This window comes from Rhinoraja longicauda, chromosome 17 (assembly GCF_053455715.1).
Source record: "Rhinoraja longicauda isolate Sanriku21f chromosome 17, sRhiLon1.1, whole genome shotgun sequence".
NCBI lineage: Eukaryota > Metazoa > Chordata > Chondrichthyes > Rajiformes > Arhynchobatidae > Rhinoraja > Rhinoraja longicauda.
The window spans coordinates 12,611,372-12,623,913 of record NC_135969.1 but is presented as its reverse complement, the minus strand read 5'-3'; the positions used below and the strand labels follow the sequence as shown (position 1 = coordinate 12,623,913).

Genomic DNA, 12,542 nt, shown 5'->3' with positions numbered 1-12,542 from the left:
CAGGATTGAATCCAGGTCGCTGGCGCTGTAAGCAGCAACTCTACCGCTGTGCTACCGTGCCGCCCTATTATTAACGTCAAGATGAGAAACATTGCCCCAGCCCCCATAAACCAATGATGCAGACTGACAGACTAGCATTTCTATTGCAAATGTCCAGAATATCTGTCTTGAACCTTGGGCCCATCTTGTTCCAGCAGCATTGGAGATAGTATCAGATTGTGTCGGTGAATCTTCCCTCCCTATATTTGGAAAGAGGAATCTTAGGCCCATTAACATTGACTCACGACTTCATGAAGTACATATGCGTCAACCCAAACATAAGCAAGAAATCCCTCAGTTGCCATCAATTTGTGTCCTACTCCTGCTGATGAATCGGAACTCAGCCACTTGGAACTTCATACTTGCGAGAAGCTCTGTTGTGCACAAAATGTACGCTGGGCAGCAGACTTCAATATCCATTACCCAAAAGTGGTTTCATCACTTTCTGACTGAGTTGACCTTGTGTGTAAAAGACAGGGCTGACAGATTAGTGAGAGAATGAGGAGAAGGGAAATCCATTTAGCACATTCTTATGGTGAGACCACATTAATTGAAGCTCAGTGTCCTGACAAGCTGGGAATCGGCACACAATATGTCAAGTCAACCCTTGAATGAATATGTCATGACATGCGATTATTTTTTGAGGGACTGCAGGACCAATATATATCTGTAGGATAAGGGAAGTAACAAAACAACAGAAAGCCTGTGAAAAGCAATATCACCAAAATAATACAATGGTCCGACAAAGCTGAAGGACAATAAAGATTGAGAAGGCAATAATCATGGCATTCAAATGATTACTGGAGATTAGAAGAGCCCTAAATACATTATTAAATTTATGCTTGTTATTCTATTATCACAGAGTGAGCCTTTGTTCACAGGTGATTTGCGTCGAGTGGACTGATGATATGAAAGAATACTTGAGTGCCATTTTATATACCTGGGCTCAAAAGGCGACCTGCATGTCTGGCGTCTCGATAACGCCTGCTGCCTGAATGTTTGAATGCAAGAGTGTGAGCGAGCTCAAAGCTTATTGCTGAAGGTTAAAAGACAAATCAAAGCTATATTGCGATCTAAATCTGCAAAACTTCATTTTGCAGATTCATCTAGTCACATGAAACATAAACATACAAACATGTCAAAATATGAGCAAGAACTACTTGTTAACGAATTTGAGGACAGTCTCCAGTACCGTTCTTATAGAGGCAATGTCCTATTTTCATATCGAGTATACACGTCATGTATTTCTGATAAGCACTGTTAATGGGATTGATTGAGAAAACAGATCAACTAATTCAAAAAAGGAGATAATGTGCTGGAATATCTCAATGGGTCAGGTAGCATCTCTGGAGAACATGAATAGGTGACTCTTCGGGTCAGACCCTTCTTCAATCGTTTTTTGTACAGCTGAGTTACTCCAGCAATTTGTCTTTTTTTTGAACCATTGAATTTCTCCAGCACTTAGTATCCTTTTTTTGTATCACTGAGTTATTCTAGCACTGTGTCTTTTTTTTTTAATACTCCAGAGATGCTGCCTGGTCTGTTGAGTTACTCCAGCGCTTTGTGTCTTTTTTGGCAAACCAGCATCCTTGTGTCTCAACTAGATCAAAAGCAGAAACCCAGGAAGTGCTGAGAGCTAACAGCAACAGCAGAACTATCTGCTAACCCAATGTAACTTGTACCCCTCACTCTGTCATTAGTTTCAATCCATAGAGTCAACAAGCACACTGCTAAGGAGAGTATAAGTTAGAAGCCCACCTAAAATATGGGAAGCCAAACTGATGGAGTTTCAATCTTGGACTTGGGAACTAACTGACTGTGTGTAGAGCTTTCAAAATCAGAGACTTTTGGATAGGTACATGAATATGCAGGGAATGGAGAATATGGATCATGTGCAGGAACTGCGGATGGTGGTTTAAACCGAAGATAGACACAAAAAGCTGGAGTAACTCAGAGGGACAGTCTGCATCTCCGGAAAGAAGGAGTGGATGAAACGTCACCCATTAATTCTCTCCAGAGATGCTGCCTGTCCCGCTGAGTTACTCCAGCTTTTTGTGTCTATCTATGGATCAAGTGCAGAGAGGTAAGAGTTGGTCTTGGCATCAAGCGTGGCATGACGTTGTGGGCCGAAGGACCTGATCTTGTGCTGTATTGTTCGATGTTCAAAGGTAGGCATTCGAGGGAAGAATACACTAGAGAATGATATGGAAATTGGCCCGGAAATTCTACGTCTCTTTCAGAGTTTCCCAGACTTAAATATTTTTCTGATGACAAGGAAATTCTGGCTGGAAATAACCTTTGCCAAACTTTTATTCTATCAACTCTGAACTGACACAATGCCCCCAATCTTGCCATCTCTCATGGTAGAGTGGATTCCCACCTCAGCAAGGATATGGTGAAGCAACTGCTTTCAGAGATGATCACGAGGTCAAAATGGGAGGAATCTTTCGGGGCTGGAGGAAGTCACCAAGATGCATTTGGCTGAGGCTGCCATGGCCAGCTTTAAAAGCAGGGGTGAGGATATTAAGAGAGACGTTGCTTTACTGGGAATCCATACAAGCCGACAAACATGAACATGATGGGTATATGGGACTGGATGCAAATTTGGACATCAGCCCAGCAAAAATGATGCAGCCCAATTTTATGGAGAAAAGAACGAGCAATGTCGTGCAAGTGTGTGTGCACAGGAATAATTATTGGGAATTAAAAGATGCATGGATGAGGGATTCAGGAAGAAATTAGCTGATAAACAAAGATAGAGGAACATGTTTGATAATAAGTGTCTGAAGAAGAGCCTTGACCTGAAACGTCAGCTATTCATTTTCTCCAGGGATGCTGCCTGGCCTGCTGACATACTCCAACATTTTATGTCTATCTTCGGTTTAAGCCAGCATCTGCAGTTCCTTCCTACACATGTTTGGTAATAATGCAGGGATAGGACTTCAAGTTAAGATGTCATCAAGTTTGTCAATCGTTGGATTTAGTGTTTGCCAATTGCCGGAACGATAGACACGGATGGTGGCCAGGGAACAAAAAGGGATTACTGATGTATGATAATTTTCTAATATCACAAGGTTCCTGGCCAAAAAAATAAATAGAGACATTCAAAGATATGAGTTAGCATTCTCCACACATTGGTTTCTAATTGCACTTGTGCAGTTAACTGACCCAGCTCTCATAGACAGCAACAAACCAAGTCACGTCACAAAGCTAAAGGCAACTTGCATTTTAACAAAGGCTATTGCCAAATACAGCTGTACAGGTTTAATGACTTTCACACTTAACTCCAATATGCCAAAGTTAAAACATTGACAACATTTCTAAAATGGTGAATAAATTCCTGTAACAAACGGTGAGTGTTGGTTATGGTTCGAAGGCCCAGCACTTTGATATTTCAACCAAGTGGAGGAGCAGAAGTCCTGCTCTGCATTTGACACAGGTACAGGTGAGCACTGTGACCGATTCCAAGTTCATTCTTATGCAACATTCTTAAGGTGTGGTTTTGGCAAGTCACTGAATGAAAATGAAGGACAGGGACGAACTGATTTGTTCCGAATCTAGCCCAAGTACAGTGTCCTCGTCCACTCTGATTGTAATCAACCAACTCAACATGGACCACATCAAACTGATACATAGTGTCATATAGTGTGTAAACAGCCCCTTTGGCCCAACCAGCCCATGCTGACCAACATGCCCCATGTACATTAGTTCCACCTGCCTGCATTTGGTCCATATCCTTCTAAACCTATCCTATCCATATATCAGTCCAAATGTTTCTTAAATGTTGTGAGAGTACCTGCCTCAACTACCTTCTCTAGTAGCTCATTCCATGTAACTAGCACCCTTTCCAGTTTAACAACAACTTTCCTATAACAGGGTGATCAAAACTGAACACAATAGGCTAAATGCGGCCTCACCAATGTCTTGCACAACTGTAACCTGATCTTCGGGCTTTTATACTCAATACTCTGGCTGGTGAAGGCCAATGTGCCCATAGCCTTCTTGACCACCCTCTCAATCTGTGACGCCACTTTCAAGGACCTATGTACCTGCACTCCTAGATCCCTCTGCTCTGCCCCACTCCCCAGAGCTCTGCCATTCACTGTGTTGGGCCTGCCCTGGTATGACTTCCCATAATGCAACACCTCACACTTATCTGTATTAAACTCCATTAACCATTCCTCAGCCCACCTGATGCTGCTGCAATTTTTCAATTGTTACTGTTCACGTCTGGAGTTCTTGAAACCAATGTATTTATTGCATTCACAGACAGATCCATCCATGGTCAATTGATTCTCTATTATTTACCTATTGCTGCATGTGGGCTACTTACCAGATACCTTGGGGTGTGTTGGCACACAAATCAGCTGTTCTAACTAGTCCTCATCGTTGTTCAGCAGACATTGTTCACCATCATTCTCTTGTCTGCTAGTTTAATCTTCTGCCTTTGACCATGTGAACCAATGGTATTTTCTTGCCTGCCTCACCTACATATATATACTGTCCATCTAAGTATATCTCTATTGCATTGTTCCGCTGCTCTCTCCCTGTTTCTAGGTCCTTGTTCCTGATTCTGTATCTATTTATCTAAATACACATCTCTCTCATTCCTCTTTCCCATCTTTCACAGGCTGTTTTGTACACAGGCTGTTTCACAGGCTGTTTTGTACATACACTGGCTCTTTCCCACTGGAATGGTTCTCACCGTGTCTCTCCTCAGCTTTTCCCTGTCTAGCTTTCACCTTCTTCTCTTGATTGACACTCCCTCTCCCCTCCTCCCTCTCTTTCCCCTCCTCCCTCTCTCTCCTCCTCCCCTCTTACTCCCTTTCTACCTCTTCCTCTACCTCTCTCACTCTACTACCTCTCACTCTACCTCTACCTCTCTACCTCTACCTATCTTACTCGACCTCTACCTCTCTCACTCGACCTCTCACTACCTCTCTCACTCTACCACTACCTCTCTACCTCTACTACTCGACCTCTACCTCTCACTCTATCTCGACCTCTCTCACTCTACCTCTCTCACTCTACCTCTCTCACTCGACCTCTCTCGCTCAACCTCTCTCGCTCAACCTCTCTCGCTCAACCTCTCTCGCTCAACCTCTCTCGCTCAACCTCTCTCACTCTACCTGTTTCTATGCTTTCGCCTGTGTAATTCCTCTAGCCTCTAAATCGCCTGCAAATTAACCTGAGCGCATTTCGCCCTCTCCTTATATCCACCCGTCCACCATATTGCATGGTGGTCATTTAGTGCAGTCACACCCCCTGCAGCTGGAACTATTGCAGCTGCAAGTACAGTCTGCTGATGACAACGTCAATGCTAATTGCCATTATCCCGACACAATGAGGCTGCACAGAGAACATGTTGAAAGGTTCACCTGCCGCCTTCTCCTTTAAACAAACTCACAACAGCGGCAATAAGCGTAGCCAATGTTTCAGACAAAGGCAAGCACGCACCAGGAAATTGTTGCATGCAATGTGAAATCGGGAGGATCACTGCGGATTTTTGCTTTTGTTTAGCTGTTAAAGGTAATCAGAAACATATCAGTCACCGGGGATAGGGAACAATGGCTTTCCACATGCAACCACAGAGTAAGAGCCTTTCACAGCGTTTTAATGGAAAAAGAGAAAGGATGCCAAATAATAGTTTTTTTAATTTACGGTGTTCACTCCAAAACAGCCACTGTATCCCATTGCCAGAACAGCCGATGACCTGTGAAGTCTGAAACAATCTTCACGGGGCAATGCAACACTTCAGCAGTGGCACATTCTAACTGTGCTACTTGCAGTCAATGCTTCCAGTTTTTGTTTGGTCAAAAAAAACTACTCAGCGATGGAGGGGCAGAAAAGGATGCAACATTCTTGACCTTCGACTCATGGCAACAGGCCCTTTAGTCCACTGACTCCGCGCCGACCAGCGATCACCCCGTATACTAACAGGTTTTTAAAAAAATTGTAAAATTGCCCCTACTGACACTAACACTATCCTACACACAAGGGGCAATTTTACTTTTTTTTACCAAAACCAATTAACCTACAAACCTGTACATCTTTGGAATGTAGGAGGAAACCGGAGCACCCGGAGAAAACTCACAAGGCCACAGGGAGAACATACAAACTCCATACAGGCAGCACCTGTAGTCAGGATCGAACCCGGGTCTTTGGCGCTGTACAGCAGCAACTCTACCACTACGCCAGTGCGCCACCCAATAAACCATCAATGTTTTCTGTATTATCACGTGTAGCAAGGTGCAGTGAAAACCTTTTTTTGCAAACAGTTCAGCAAGACTATCACCATACATAAGCATAATCCCCCGGTTAGTATTGAATGTACAGAACAGCCCACTGTGTCTATATGCAAGAGGGGGCCATTTGGGCGTCATTTTACAGTCCTAGCTGCACGTGGCCACAAAGGCCCGTTGTAGCCGTCGCCTCCATTCCGGCCGACCTGAGGACTGTCTTTCCTCACCTTGCATGGCTCTCTTCAGCACTTGGGGGTGGGTGGGGGCTTCCCGCAGCCGACCTCAAGGCGGTAAAAGGCAAGAACCACCCAGTGAGTGTTGACAAACTCACAAGTTATCGGAGTAGAAGTTGGCCACTCAGCCCATCTACCTGCCATTCAATCATGGCCGATCTCTGCCACCTAATCCCATTTTCCTGCCTTCTCCCCATGACCCTTGACACCCGTTCTAATAATAAATTTGTCTAAAATCCTATCACAAATTCATGTTCACGTTATAGGAGTAGAATTAGGCCATTCGGCCCATCGAGTCTACTCCGCCATTCAATCATGGCTGATCTTTGCCACCTAATTCCATTTTCCTGCCTTCTCCCCATAACCCCTGACACTCATTCTAATCAAGAACCTGTCTATCTCTGCCTTAAAAATATCCACTGACTTGACCTCCACAGCCCTCTGTGGTGATGAGTTTCACAGATTAACTACCCTCGGACTAAAGAAAGTTCCTCCTCACCTCCTTTTTGAAAGGGTGCCCTTTAATCCTGAGGCTATGACCTCTGGTCCTAGACTCTCCCACCAGTGGAAACATCCTTTCCACATCCACTATATTAATGCCTTTCATTATTCTGTAAGTTTCAATGAGATCCCCCCTCAACCTTCTAAACTCCAGCAAGTACAGGCCCAGTGCTGTCAAATGCTCATCATATGCTAACCCACTCATTCCTGGAATCATTCTTGTAAACCTCCTCTAGACCGTCTCCAGAGCCAACACATCCTTGCTCGGATATGGGGCCCAAATGTGTTCACAGTACTCCAAATGCGGCCTGACCAGCGCCTTATAGAGCCTCAGCATTACATCTCTGTGTTTGCTGAGAGTGATCGCCGATGATGACCTTTTAGGAAATATCAAAAGGAGGTCAGAGAGGGAGAGGTGGAAAGCTTTAGAGCAATAACTCCAGACCACTGAGTTGATGCCCTCACATGTAAGTACAGAGATGGAAATATCTAGTTGCAGTTATGATCTGTTTGAAACTCCCCATTTGTGTGACTGACTCACTGCTGTCTTTCATATACAGCAATCACTAAATGCTGGAAATAAATCAATTATTAATATTCATGGCAAAAGAAAACTCACAAAGAGAGCTGCAATGAGTGGCAGATTTTGCAAACGCGCCAGATGGATGAATCCGAGGCAGAGAACATGGATATCAGATGGCCAGAATGTGAAAATAGATCGCTGGGGGTGGAGGGGGTGTTAGAAATCAGCTGAGAAATCATCCACAGCACCTGTTCACCTGAGGATAATGGCATTCTTCAGCCCAGCTAGAAGCTGCAAGAAAGATTAATGTGTACCATGTCACAGGGCTTGTGTACCATGTCACAGGGCATGTGTACTATGTCACAGGAGGACTCTCAGCTTCCTCTTCTCCCCTCAGGCAAGGGGTACAGAAGTGTGAAAATGCACACCTTCAGATTCAGGGACAGTTTCTTCCCAGCTGTCATCAGGCAACTGAACCATCCCACCAATATTTAGAAAGTGGTCAGCTACTATCTAGCTAATTGGAGACCATCAGAATATATCTTCAATAGGACTTTGCTGGACTTTATCTTGCACTTGATGTGTTTCCCTTTATCAAGTATCTGTACACTGTGGACGTCTCGATTGCAATCATGTGTAGTCTATCCGCTGACTGGATAGCGTGCAGCAAAAATGCTTCTCACTGTCCCTCAGTACACGTGACAGTGAAGTAAACGAACTAACTAACTAAACTAATTATAGTGCCTCTGCATGAAATCATAGGCCTGCGCACCTTGGCATAAGACTTAGTGGCGCCCAGCTCCAACTAATCTCAAGGGCCTGAAGACGATTTTGTCCAATGGTGGAGAGCAGTGTTGATGCCACTGTGGCGCTGGTTGCTTGACAGGTATGGGAAAAGGAAAAAAGTCTTGCAGACACAAAAGCAGCTCCTCACAGACAGAGATGGGAGAATTTGTAGTGGGGTGGGATGAGGAAACGGCTGCCAAATTAAGCAAAAACTATGTGTACGTGTTCATGGAAGAAATTACAAAGAAAACTACAGAGGATGAAGAACTGAAGAAAATTAATATAAGGGGAAAAAAATGTACTGCGGAGGATGGTGAGACAGAATGCTAATAAATTCCCAGGACCAGATGATCTGCATCTGCATATTGATCTACAGGGAATGGAGAGATGTGGGCTACGAGCAGGCAGAGGAGATTAAACTGTCTGGGCATGTTCAGCATTGAGGTAGTGGGCTGAAGGGTGTGTTCCTGAGCCCAATGCACAGCTCTTCTCTCCTTATTTCATGCCTTTTGTCCTTTTGTCTCCAGCCTTTGTCTTTGTCTAACCATCAGTGGCGCAGCGGTAGAGCTGCTGCCTTACAACGCCAGAGACCCGGGTTCAATCCTGACTACGGGTGCTGTCCGTACGGAGTTTGTACGTTGTCCCTGTGACCGCGTGGGTTTTCTCCTGGATGCTCTGGTTTCCCCCCAGATTCCAAAGACGTGCGTGTTTGTCAGCTAGTTTATGGGCAAGTTGCAGAGAGGGTGGGGGAGGGACAAGCAGGACAAAGGGAACATCTCTGATGTGACACGAGGGTTTCCCTTGGCAATGCAGTGCTGACGGTCATTTAGTTTGTAGGCTAATGAGGGGAGCTTGAGGAAAGGCTCTGAGCTGTGGGGAGAGTTTGGGCAGGCTTGCACTTTATCCCTTGAAGCAGATGAGGCTGAGGGCTGAGGTGTATAAGATCTTGTAGTGATGTATAAGATCATGAATAGGGGAATAGATAGGGCGAATGTGGAGAGTATTTAACCCAGAGTAGAGGATTTAAGAAACAGAGGACATAGGTTTTTACACACAGAGGATAGTGGGCATATGAGACAAGCTGCCAGAAAAAGTGTGGAAAAAGTTGCCTGTCAGGTTCCTAATAAATCTCCCCCCTCACTTTTGTCCTCTGGTTCTTGATTCCCCTGCTCTGGGTAAACGACTCTGTGAATTTGCCCTATCTATTCCCCTCATGATCTTATACACCTCTATAAGATCACGCCTCATCCTCCTGCACTCCAGCGATCACCCAGTCCACCACCACTATCCTACACGCGAGGGACAATTTGGTTTTACAACTTACCGAAGCCAATTAACCTCCAAGCCTGTACGATCCCGGGTCTCTGGCGCTGCAAGGCAGCAACTCTACTGCTGTGCCACCGTGTTACCAAAAGGTATGCGAGTTATTGACCAACACTAAGAGAGGAATCTGGGTGTTTGCCACAAGCTGAGCGTCTCACAGGCGGATGCTGGGGTTGCCATGATACTGCAGCCTCCTGCTTTGCTTGGTATATTCTTTTCTATCCCAATGACCTCTGCTGCGGTTTCTAGACCTGAACAAATGCTTTTTCGGGAAGGATCGTGCAAACGTGCAACGGGTCTGTGCTCAGGGGCACTAGTACCCAACTCAAGCGAGTAAGCTAATTAATTCCATGGGGTTGTGAAGCAATATTGGACGCTGTTGTTGTTGTGATTACAATGAGAGCTGTTCTGCGGGAAAGCTGTTACCTGTGGTTGCCGGGTAAAGTAACCGGATGAACAGCACCAGACTGTTGTGAACTCAAAAGGAACAAGGCTTACTGCAATCCTCGTTTGCTGATATAGATCAAGCCTTTATGAGAAATACTTCCTCAAGCAAGTGGGAAGCATTGGTACACAATACGAGTTCACCTTTCCCTACTTATAGTGTGTTATGCATCTTTTACAGCTCATGTTTCTTAAAGTAAGAGACACGCAGACCATTTAAGAGAGTTTGGAATTTCTCCAATATGGGAGGAGTGTTTCGTCTAGTTTAGTTTAAAGATACAGCGCGGAAACAGGCCCTTCGGTCCACCGAGTCTGCACTGGCCAGCGATCCCCGCACACTAACACCTTCTTGAATGAATAAGTTTATTGGCCAAGTATGTGCATATACAAGGAATGTGCCTTGGTGCTCCGCTCACAAGTGACAACACAAACATACAGTTAACAATTAAGAATAAAGCAAAAACACATCAAAACAATAAGGATACAACATTACGGTCTAAACATGTGGGTGAAAATAAACCAGAGCAAAAAAGGTCTTGGGACAATTTGCAACTTTACCAAGCGAACTTGTACATCTTTGGAGTGTGGGAGGAAACTGGAGATCCCAGAGAAAACCCACGCAGGTCACGGGGAGAACATGCAAATTCTGTACAGACAGCACCCGTGGTCAGAATCAAACCTGGGTCTCTGGCACTGTAAGACAGCAACTCTACCACTGCACCACTGATGGTTATAAAGTGCCGCCCCTAATTAATTCAATAATGAATTAATATTTCTTTGCTTATTAGAAACTTTACAGTAGATTGGCCATAGATGAATGTTATCAGTGCTAAGTCCCCTAAAATTGCACTGATTTTCAGATACTTTCCAGGAGCAACGATCCACTAGTATTTGGTAGGAAATATTCTAAGACAACCAAAACTTACTAGAGACACTGAACAGTCCCAACCTGAACCGTCACCTACCCATGTCCTCCAGAGATGCTGCCTGACCAATTGAGTTACTTCAGCACAACTAGGAGAACAAGTTGGAGGTATTACCTGCCCGTGAAATACCAGTGGCAACATGGCAACGTACAACAAAATGCCAGAAACTACAAAGAACGGCACAGCGGTACAGCTGGTAGAACTGCCAGAGACTCGCGCTTGAATCTGACCTCTGGTGCTGTCTGTGTGAAGTTTGCACGTTCCCTCTGTGTGGGTGGAAAAGTGGGGTAACATAGAACTATGATCGACGGTTGGCATGGACTGGGTGGGTCGAATGGCCTGTTTCCATGCTGTATCTCCAAACAAAAACTAAAACAAGCACAGATCAATTTCTTTCCCTGGCCTTCAACGCACCCACCATTGCTGAATTCCCCACTATCAATGCCCTTCAACTTCCCAACATTCTTCTTGTAAATGTTACTTTGAGGGGCTCACGCCTTGCCCCCACCAGTCCCCCCCACACTCCAAAGCTTATCCCCTGCATGGGTTGCAATTAAAATACTTGACCCCTGCACGGATGGATAAAACAGGACAACACACAAAAAATCTCAATGGGATCTACAAAACTAGGTCCTTATGTGTCTCAATTGGAGAATGAAGCCATTTGGCCCATTGAGTCTATACAATCTCTCAGTGCAATTCCATCAAAACTGTTCATATTCCCTCCTCCTTATTTTCCAGTAGCCAATTCTCGCTTGTGTCAAGACTGCTATTTTACGAATGCAACCCCCTCATTTTGCGCCCCCAAGTCATTTCCCTACAGCACCACCACAGTCAGGCTGAAGTGCGTACCACCTACAGAGTGTGCTGCAGGAACCAGCCAGCTTTCCTCCGATGACATTTCTAGCCCTCGTGCTGAGAGGAAGAACAAGGAACAGGCCATCGTGTAGGCGGATGGGATTAGTAAATTGGCACCATGGTTGGCACAGGCACTGTGGACTGAATGACCCGTTCCTGCGTTATATTGTGCTTCTTTCGTGTCCATCATCCATGTTTCAAATGTTACATCACTGTCATCGTCCGTCCTGAAAAGGGCGCAAGCTTCCGGTGACAATCAGTGGGAGCCATCACTTGTACGATAGATGATGGTGGTGGTAACAGAATTAGCTCAGGACACTTCCAGTTTCCAGCCCCGACAACATGGACGCTTCTGCTATGGGGCCGTTATGTTGTTCTAGAAGATAGACACAAAATGCTGGAGTAACTCAGCGGGACAGGCAGCATCTCTGGGGAGAAGGAATGGGTGATGTTTCGGGTCGAGACCCTTCTTCAGGTCACCCATTCCTTCTCTCCAGAGATGCTGCCTGTCCCGCTGAGTTACTCCAGCATTTTGTGTCTATCTTCGGTTTAAACCAGCATCTGCAGTTCCTTCCCACATTTATATTGTTCGATATTCTATGTCTTCCCGCAACAAATGCTTCAAAATGCAGATGTAGGAATCGTTCATCTTGTTTGATCTTCGCGG

General features: G+C 45.0%; 1 protein-coding gene across 2 annotated transcripts in view; it reads right to left on the bottom strand.

Annotated features, from left to right (window-relative positions):
• The window catches only part of LOC144601610 (uncharacterized), a 42,982-nt gene extending 33,294 nt beyond the window's left edge, over positions 1-9,688 (bottom strand). Inside the window, exon 1 of one of the 2 annotated variants that reach the window (XM_078413828.1) lies at positions 9,649-9,688. The gene's annotated coding sequence lies outside the window, so the exon portion shown is untranslated. Of the gene's footprint in view, positions 1-7,634; positions 7,722-9,648 lie in introns of those variants that run through there. The other variant, XM_078413829.1, reaches the window with a different exon arrangement.
• Positions 9,689-12,542: the final 2,854 nt, after the last annotated feature.